Source organism: Canis aureus, chromosome 15 (assembly GCF_053574225.1).
Source record: "Canis aureus isolate CA01 chromosome 15, VMU_Caureus_v.1.0, whole genome shotgun sequence".
NCBI classification, from domain to species: Eukaryota; Metazoa; Chordata; class Mammalia; order Carnivora; family Canidae; genus Canis; species Canis aureus.
Window position 1 is genome coordinate 26755734 of NC_135625.1, and position 8441 is coordinate 26764174.

Below are 8441 nucleotides of genomic sequence, written 5' to 3' on the forward strand. Positions count from 1 at the left end.
CCAGAGCCGCCAATTGCCTCTGGGACAACTGGCTTCAACCTCTGTGCAGCCCCCTGACCTCCTCGGGAGCCCGCCCCAGCTCCCACCGCAGGGCTCGTCATGCCTGCAGCCCAATGGAGGCTTGCCCTTCCCGTGTCATTTCACTGTTTCTATATTTTGACTTTTTCTTTAACCTGTGGCTTATGAGTTTTATTGTAATAAAGTATAAGTTAACTTCAAACAAAATTCACTCTGATGCTTTTAAATTATACATCGTGGACCTACACTTTAGGTCCATTCACAGTGTCACAGGTCCCAGAGCCCAGGGCGCCAGGGGACACAGCCCAGGATCGGGTGCTCCCCCGGGTCAGGCAGAGGCCGGGAGGACACAGGACAGCCAGGTGGCTCCTGCCCCCGGGCGGCCCGAGCTGTACAGATCGGCGGGCCCGCCCCTGGAGCATCCAGGCCCCTGCACACTGGGAGCTGCGGTAGTCACTGCGGGAGCTGACTCCAGGGTTGCACAGCTGGCCGCCCCCACTGTTGTTGTCCCTTCTGGTGTCACCCTGTACCTGGGACTGAGCAGGGGCCTCACAGATAAACAACTCCCACTGAGCCATACACCTGGCAGGGGCCTGGGCAGCTCCCCAGGTGCACACACCTGGGCCTGGGCAGCTCCCCAGGTGCACACACCTGAGAATCAACACAGCAGGCCCCTCCCCCAAAGACCAGCTAGAAGGTCAGGGGAAAGGCAAGGTATTGACCAAGCAGCACTGGAAAGTTCCAGGGGAAGCCGAGGGATTGACAGTATATAGAATCAGAGGATACTGCCCCTTGTTTTTTTCTTTGCTGTTTGTTTCTGTTGTTTCCCCACCCCCTTTTTTCTTTTTTATTTCTTCTTTTCTTTTTTTCTCTCTCTCTCTTTTTCTCCTTATTCCTGTACAACTTGTTTTTGGCCACTCCGCACTGACTAAAATGGCTAGAAGGAAAAACTCACCTCAAAAGAAAGAAATCAGAAACAGTCGTCTCTCCCACAGAGTTACAAGATTTGGATTACAATTCAATGTCAGAAAGCCAATTCAGAAGCACAATTATAAAGCTATTGGTGGCTCTAGAAAAAAGCATAAAGGACTCAAGAGACTTCATGACTGCAGAATTTAGATCTAATCAGGCTGAAATTAAAAATCAGTTAAATGAGATGCAATCCAAACTGGAGGTCCTAACGACCAGGGTTAACGAGGTAGAAGAACGAGTGAGTGACACAGAAGACAAGTTGATGGCAAGGGCGGAAACTGAGGGAAGAAAAGAAAGACAATTAAGAGACCATGAGGATAGGTTAAGGGAAATAAACGACAGCCTCAGAAGGAAAAATCTACGTTTAATTGGGGTTCCCGAGGGCGCCAAAAGGGACAGAGGTCCAGATTATGTATTTGAACAAATCATAGCTGAAAACTTTCCTAACTTGGGAAGGGAAACAGGCATTTAGATCCAGGAGATAGAGAGATCGCCCCTCCCCCCCGCTTAAATCCATAAAAACCACTCAACATTTAACATTTAATTTAATACTGGAACTTGCAAATTCCAAAGATAAAGAGAAGATCCTTAATGCAGCAAGAGACAAGAAATCACTAGCTTTTATGGGGAGAAGCATTAGGACAACAGCAGACCTCTCCACAGAGACCTGGGAGGTGAGAAAGGGCCGGCAGGATACAGTCAGGGTCCTAAATGAGAGGAACCTGCAGCCAAGAATACTTTATCCAGCAAGGCTCTCATTCAGAATAGAAGGAGAGATAAAGAGCTTCCAAGATAGGCAGAAACTGACAGGATATGTGACCACCAAGCCGGCTCTGCCAGAAATATTAAGGGGGACCCTGTAAAAGAAAGGGGAAGTCCAAGGAAACAATCCACAAAAACAGGGACTGAATAGGTATCATGATGACACTAAATCCATATCTGTCAATAGTAACTCTGAACGTGAATGGGCTTAATGACCCCATCAAAAGGCGCAGGGTTTCAGACTGGATAAAAAAAAGCAAGACCCATCCATTTGCTGTCTCCAAGAGACTCATTTTAGACATCAGGACACCTACAGCCTGAAAATAAAAGGTTGGAGAACTGTGTACCATTCAAAGAGTCCTCAATAAATGCAGGGGTAGCCATCCTTAGATCAGATAAATTAAAGTTTGTCCCAAAGACTGTAGTGAGAGGTGAAGAGGGACACTATATCATACTTAAAGGATCTATCCAACAAGAGGACCTAACAATCATGAATATTTATGGCCCGGATGCGTGAGCCGCCAAGTATATCAATCAATTAATAACCAAAGTTAAGACATACTTAGATAATAATACACTTATACTTGGTGACTTCAATGTAGCGCTTTCTGCAATCCACAGGTCTTTTAAGCACAACATCTCCAAAGAAACAGCAGCTTTAAATGATACACTGGACCCGATGGATTTCACAGATATTTACAGAACTTTACATGCAAACGCAACTGAATACACATTCTTCTCAAGTGCACATGGGTCTTTCTCCAGAAGAGACCACAAACTGGGTCACACATCAGGTCTTAATTGATACCAAAAGATTGGGATCGACCCTGTGTATTTTCAGACCATAATGCTTTGAAACTAGAACTAAATCACAAGAAGAAGTTTGGAAGGATTTCAAATATGTGGAGGTTAAGGACCATCCTGCTACAAGGTGAAAGGGTCAACCACGAAATTAGAGAAGAATTAAAAAGATTCATGGAAACTAATGAGAATGAAGACACCACCATTCAAAATCTTTGGGATACAGCAAAAGCAGTCCTGAGGGGGGGAAATACATCGCAATACAAGCATCCATCCAAAAACTGGAAAGAACTCAAATACAAAAGCTAACCTTCCACCTAAGGGAGCTGGTCAAAGACAGCAAATAGATCCTACACCCAGCAGAAGAAGAGGGTTAAAAAAGACTCGAGCAGAACTCAATGAAATAGAGACCAGAAGAACTGTGGAACAGATCAACAAAACCAGGAGTTGGTTCTTTGAAACAATTAATAAGGTAGATAAACCATTAGCCAGCCTTATTTGAAAGAAGACAGAAAACACTCAAATTAATAAAATCATGATGAGAAAGGAGAGATCACTACTAACACCAAAGAAAGGACCTAGAGTGTATTCTATATGTTAAGCAAAGTCAGTCATTCAGAGAAAATACCAGATGATTTCACTCATATGTGGAATTAAAACAACAACAACAACAACAACAACAACAACAACAACAACAAACGAATATAGGGGAAGGAAGGAAAAGAGTGGGAGGTATACTATAAGAGATTCTTTAGTACAGAGAACAACAGGCTTGCTGGAGGGAAGGAGGGCATGGGATTGGTGTGGTGATTGGCAGTGAGGAGGGCACTTGTTGTGATGAGCACTGGGTGTTATAGGTAAGTGATGAATCACTAAACACTAGTCTTGAACCAATATTACAGTATATGTTAAGTAACTAGAATTTAAGTAAAAACTTGAAAAAAGTAAGGAAAGAAGACTCATGGAATGGTAAAGCTTGCAGGGACCATGGTAGTCCAGTAGCAAGCACCTTGTGCATTAAAAGATGAGGAAGGGGCGCCTGGATGGCACAGTCAGTTATGTGACCAACTGTTGGGTTCAGCTTGGATCCTGATCTCGGGGTCATGAGGTCGAGTCCCACATCGGGCTCCGTGCTCAATCTGGAGCGTGTTCTCCCTCTCTCTCTAACTCCCCCTTGTGCTCTCTCTCCCTCTCTCTGAAAAAAAAATAAGATGAGAGAAATAAATCACATTTTCAGACACAGTGCAGACCCTGGAGCTACAAAGCCTCACCTATACCACATGCACTACCCTGCTTGCCTCATCTTTCCTCAATCTCCCTTTTCTGCTCTCTCTTCCTCCTTTTTCTTTCCTAGACACCATATGCTTAGTGAGGCCAGAGGACCAAGAGCTAAAAGTGTCCTGGGTGTGGCCCTTCATAAAGGCTTTCAACAAAGGCACTTACCTTGAAGTGGAAGCCATGATGAGCCAGAAACAGAGATTTGTCTATATGTGCAGAGTCAAAGAACCTGTAAGACAGCAAAAGTCGATTTTTTAAAATTGTATGCTGGGCCGCCCGGGTGGCTCAGTGGTTTGGTGACTGCCTTCGGCCCAGGGTGTGATCCTGGAGACCCAGGATCAAGTCCCACGTCAGGCTTCTGCGTGGAGCCTGCTTCTCCCTCTGCCTGTGTCTGTGCCTCTCTCTCCCTCTGTGTCTCTCTCATGAATAAATAAAGAAAATCTTTAAAAAATAAAAAAATAAAATAAAATATGTATTCTTTCATTGTAAAGGGCCTTAACTATCAATTTCACTTAAAAAAAATTGTATGCTAATTAGCAAGGAATAGGACCTTCTCCACCATTTAAGTGAAAAAAAAAAAACAAAAACAAAAACAAAAAAACCAAAACACATTTTTAGCCTAAAGTTCACCAGCAGTAAGCAGAGGATGGATTGAATACACACAGCAGAGGGGGTCTAGGCAACTGGCCAATCAGAGGGAAAAACAACGAGCCCTCCACCTCCTGCTGAAACATATTATAGGGCAAAGGTTTTCACCGTCAAAACTACTGGCATGTGGGCCGGATGAGCCTTTGTTGGGGGGCTGTCCTGTGAATTACGGGATTTTAACAGCTTTCCGGAACTCTACACTAGATGCCAGTAAAACACGGATCCCCTACCTGTGAAATCAAACATGTTTCCAGATATTGCCGTACGTCCCATGGGGGACAAAATTGCACCTGGTTGACAACTATTATTCTATCTATATCAAGACTACCAATAGATCCTACTGTAAAAAGGAAATACTGTCTACTAGTGCTGCCCAATATGGTATGTGGTTATTACATATCTGATATATATGGCGAGTGTGATTGAGAAAGTGAATTTTCTCAATTATATAAAATTTTATATAATTTTAATTAATTTTAATGTAAATTGTCACATGTGCCTGGCCAGTGACCACCGCATTAGTGAAGTCCCGGATGTATAAAGAGCCAATTATGAAACAACGTTCTCTTAACAACCAACAGGTCAAAGAAGAAAAAATTCTTTCATAGAATAACTTAAGGGGGAAATTAAAAAGCATCTTGAGGCCATCTGGGTGGCTCAGTTGGTTAAGCCTTCGACTCCTGATTTGGCTCAGATCAGGATCTCAGGATCTTGAGATCGAGCCCTGTGCCGGGTTCTGCAGTGAGTGTGGAGCCTGCTTAAGATTCTCCCTCTCCTTTCCCCCTGCCCCAACCCACTCCTGGGTTCTCTTTCTTACATAAATACATAGTATCTCGAAACAAATGAAACAAGGAAACCCAATATACTAAAATATTTAGGCTGCAGCAAAAGATTTCTAGGAGAGCTTAATGCTATAAACACATACTGAAAAAAAATATATATATAAGTATCTCAAGGAACTCTAGAAAGAATAGATGAATGGATAAAGAAGACGTGGTACATATGCGATGGAGTATTATACAGTTATACAAAAGAATGAAATCTCGTCATTTGGAATGACGTACATGGAGCTAAAGAGTAATACTAAGTGAAATAAGTGAGTCAGAGAAACACAAATACCATATGATTTCATTCCTAAGTGTAATTTAAGAAACAAAAAAAGAATGTGCAAAATAGCAAAAGACTCAAACTTTTCCTCTAAAAATAGGATCAAAATAAAGTTCTTTACTCTGGCCTTTCCATCAAATATAGTACTAGAAAACTTAGCCAGAGCAATTAGGCAAGTAAAAGAAACAAAAAACATCCAAACTGGAAAGGAAGAAGAATAATCATATTTGCATATACCATAATCTTATACGTAGAAATCGTAAGGATTAAAAAAGTTAGAAGCAGTAAACAAATTCAACAAGGTTGCAGAAATGAAAACCAACACACCAAGAAGCACTTGCATCTCTAGATGTTAACAATGAACAATTTGAAGTGGAACTCAAGAACACAACTCCATTTACCACAACACTGAAAAAAGTAAGATATTCAGGAATAAGATTAATGAAAGAAGTGAAAGAATCATACACTGAAAATGAGAAAACATATGTAAGAGTAATGTTTTAAAAAAAAACCCAAAAATAGGGGATCCCTGGGTGGCGCAGTGGTTTAGCGCCTGCCTTTGGCCCAGGGCGCGATCCTGGAGACCCGGGATCGAATCCCACGTCAGGCTCCCGGTGCATGGAGCCTGCTTCTCCCTCTGCCTGTGTCTCTGCCTCTCTCTCTCTCTCTCTGTGACTATCATAAATAAATAAAAAAATTAAAAAAAAAATAATAAAAAAAAATAAAAAAAAACCAAAAATAGATATCTTGTGTTCATAAGTTGATAGACTTAATATTTTTTTATGAGAGACACACGGAGAGCGAGGCAGAGACACAGGCAGAGAGAGAAGCAAGCCCCGTGCAGGGAGCCTGATGGGGGACTCGATCCGGGGACTCCAGGATCATGCCCTGACCCAAAGGCAGACGCTTAACCACAGAGCCACCCGGGCGTCCCGATGATAGACTTAATATTGCTGAAATGTCAATGCTGCCCAAAGTACTTCACAGGATCAAAATCAAAATCCCGATACCATTTTTTTTCCAGAAATCGAAAAATCCGTCCTAAAATTATTTGGAATCAAGGGAAGCCAAATAGCCCAGATAACTTTGAGAAAAAAGAACAAAGTGGGAGAATTCACATGTCCTCATTTCGATACATTGCCCAGCTAAAGAAGTCAAAATAGCATGGCCCTGGTATAAAGGTAGGTCTACACAGACCAGTGAAGTGTAACAGAACCAGAAAGAAAGCCTCATGTATACGGTCGGGTAATCTTCAAAAAGGATGTAAAAACTACTCAAGAGGGAAAGGAGAGTCTCTCTAACAAATGCTGTTGAAAACACTGAGTATCTACATGCAAAACAATAAAGTGGGCTCTTGCCTGACATCATGTACAAAGACTTAACTCAAAATGTATCAAAGAACTAAACGTAAAAGTTAAAATTGTAAAACGCTTGCAAGGAAACATAGGGAAAAGATTCACAATATTAGATCTGCCAATGATTTCTTTCTTTTTTTCAACAGGCTCCATACCCAGGGTGGAGCCTATTATGGGGCCTGAACTCACAACCCTGAGATCAAGACCTGAGCTGACATTGAGTCATATGCTTACTGACTGAGCCACCCAGGATCCACGGACCTGGCAGTGATTTCCTGACTACGATACCAAAGCACCAGCAAACAAGTAAACATAGACAAATGGGGTCTATAAAACTTCAAATGCACCAAAGGATACAATCTAGAGAGTGAAGAGACAACGAATAGAATGGGAAAAATATGTGCAAACCATGTATTTGACAATAAGTTAATATACAAAAGACTCCTACGAACTTCGTCACAAGGCAACAAGTAGCCCAATGGAAGAAAGGACGAAGAGCCTGTACAGACATTCCTTGAAAGAAGATGTATAAATGGCCAATGAACCTATGAAATGATGCTCCACATCACTAACCATCAAAAAAGGCAAATCACAACCACGATGAGGGTCACCTCACACCCATTAGGATGACCACTGTTAAAAAATAAAATGTTGGCAAGGATATGGAGAAATCAGGACGCTTGTGCATTGCTGATAGGAATGTAACATGGTGCAACCACTATGTAAACAGTATGAGAGTTCCTCAAAAAAATTAAAAATACAGCTACCATAGAATCCAGCAATCCTACTTCTGGGCTACGTGTAGTCAAAAGAATTGAAAGCAGGGTCACCAGGAGACCTCCATCCTCATAGAAGCGTTCTTTATCATGGCCAAGGGCTGGGAGCAACTCAGATGTCCATCAAAGGTAAATGGATAAAGAAAATGTGGTGTATACTGATTTTTATTTATTTATGAGAGCCACACGGAGAGAGAGGCAGAGACACAAGCAGAGGGAGAAGCAGGCTCCATGCAGGGAGCCCGAGGGGGGACCCGATCTCGGGTCCCCAGGATCAGGCCCTGGGCCGAAGGCGGCGCTAAACCGCTGAGCCACCCGGGCTGCCCTCTCTTTCTTAGTAAAGAGAGATTTTACCCCATTACAAACACAGTATGACACAATCCCTTGTACATTTTCATTAGCTTAGTCTAGACCCCCAGGTGACTCAGGGGCTGAGCTGAGCGTCCACCTTCGGCCCAGGGCCTGATCCTGGGATCCGGGATCGAGTACCCCATCAGGCTTCCTGCCTGGAGCCTGATTCTCCCTCGGCCTATGTCTCTGCCTCTCTCACTCTCTGTCACTCTCATGAATAAAGAGATAAAAATCTTTAAATAAAAAACAACAACAGAAAATAATTCGCTTAGGCCTTTGCTGGAAGGTGCTGCTTGTTGCTCAACTTAGGTGCAAAAGTTTTAAAATCACAAGCCTATGTTTTCTCAAGGTAGAAATTTAATACCTACACACA

The 8441-nt window shown here is 42.6% G+C and overlaps 1 long non-coding RNA gene across 1 annotated transcript; it reads right to left on the reverse strand.

Annotated features, from left to right (window-relative positions):
* Positions 1-1340: 1340 nt before the first annotated feature.
* Positions 1341-4318, reverse strand: LOC144284416 (uncharacterized). Its single transcript, XR_013352765.1, has 2 exons — positions 3997-4318; positions 1341-3748 (listed from the first exon to the last, which is right to left on the reverse strand). It is a non-coding gene; the product is annotated as an uncharacterized LOC144284416 (long non-coding RNA).
* Between the last annotated feature and the right edge of the window lie 4123 nt (positions 4319-8441).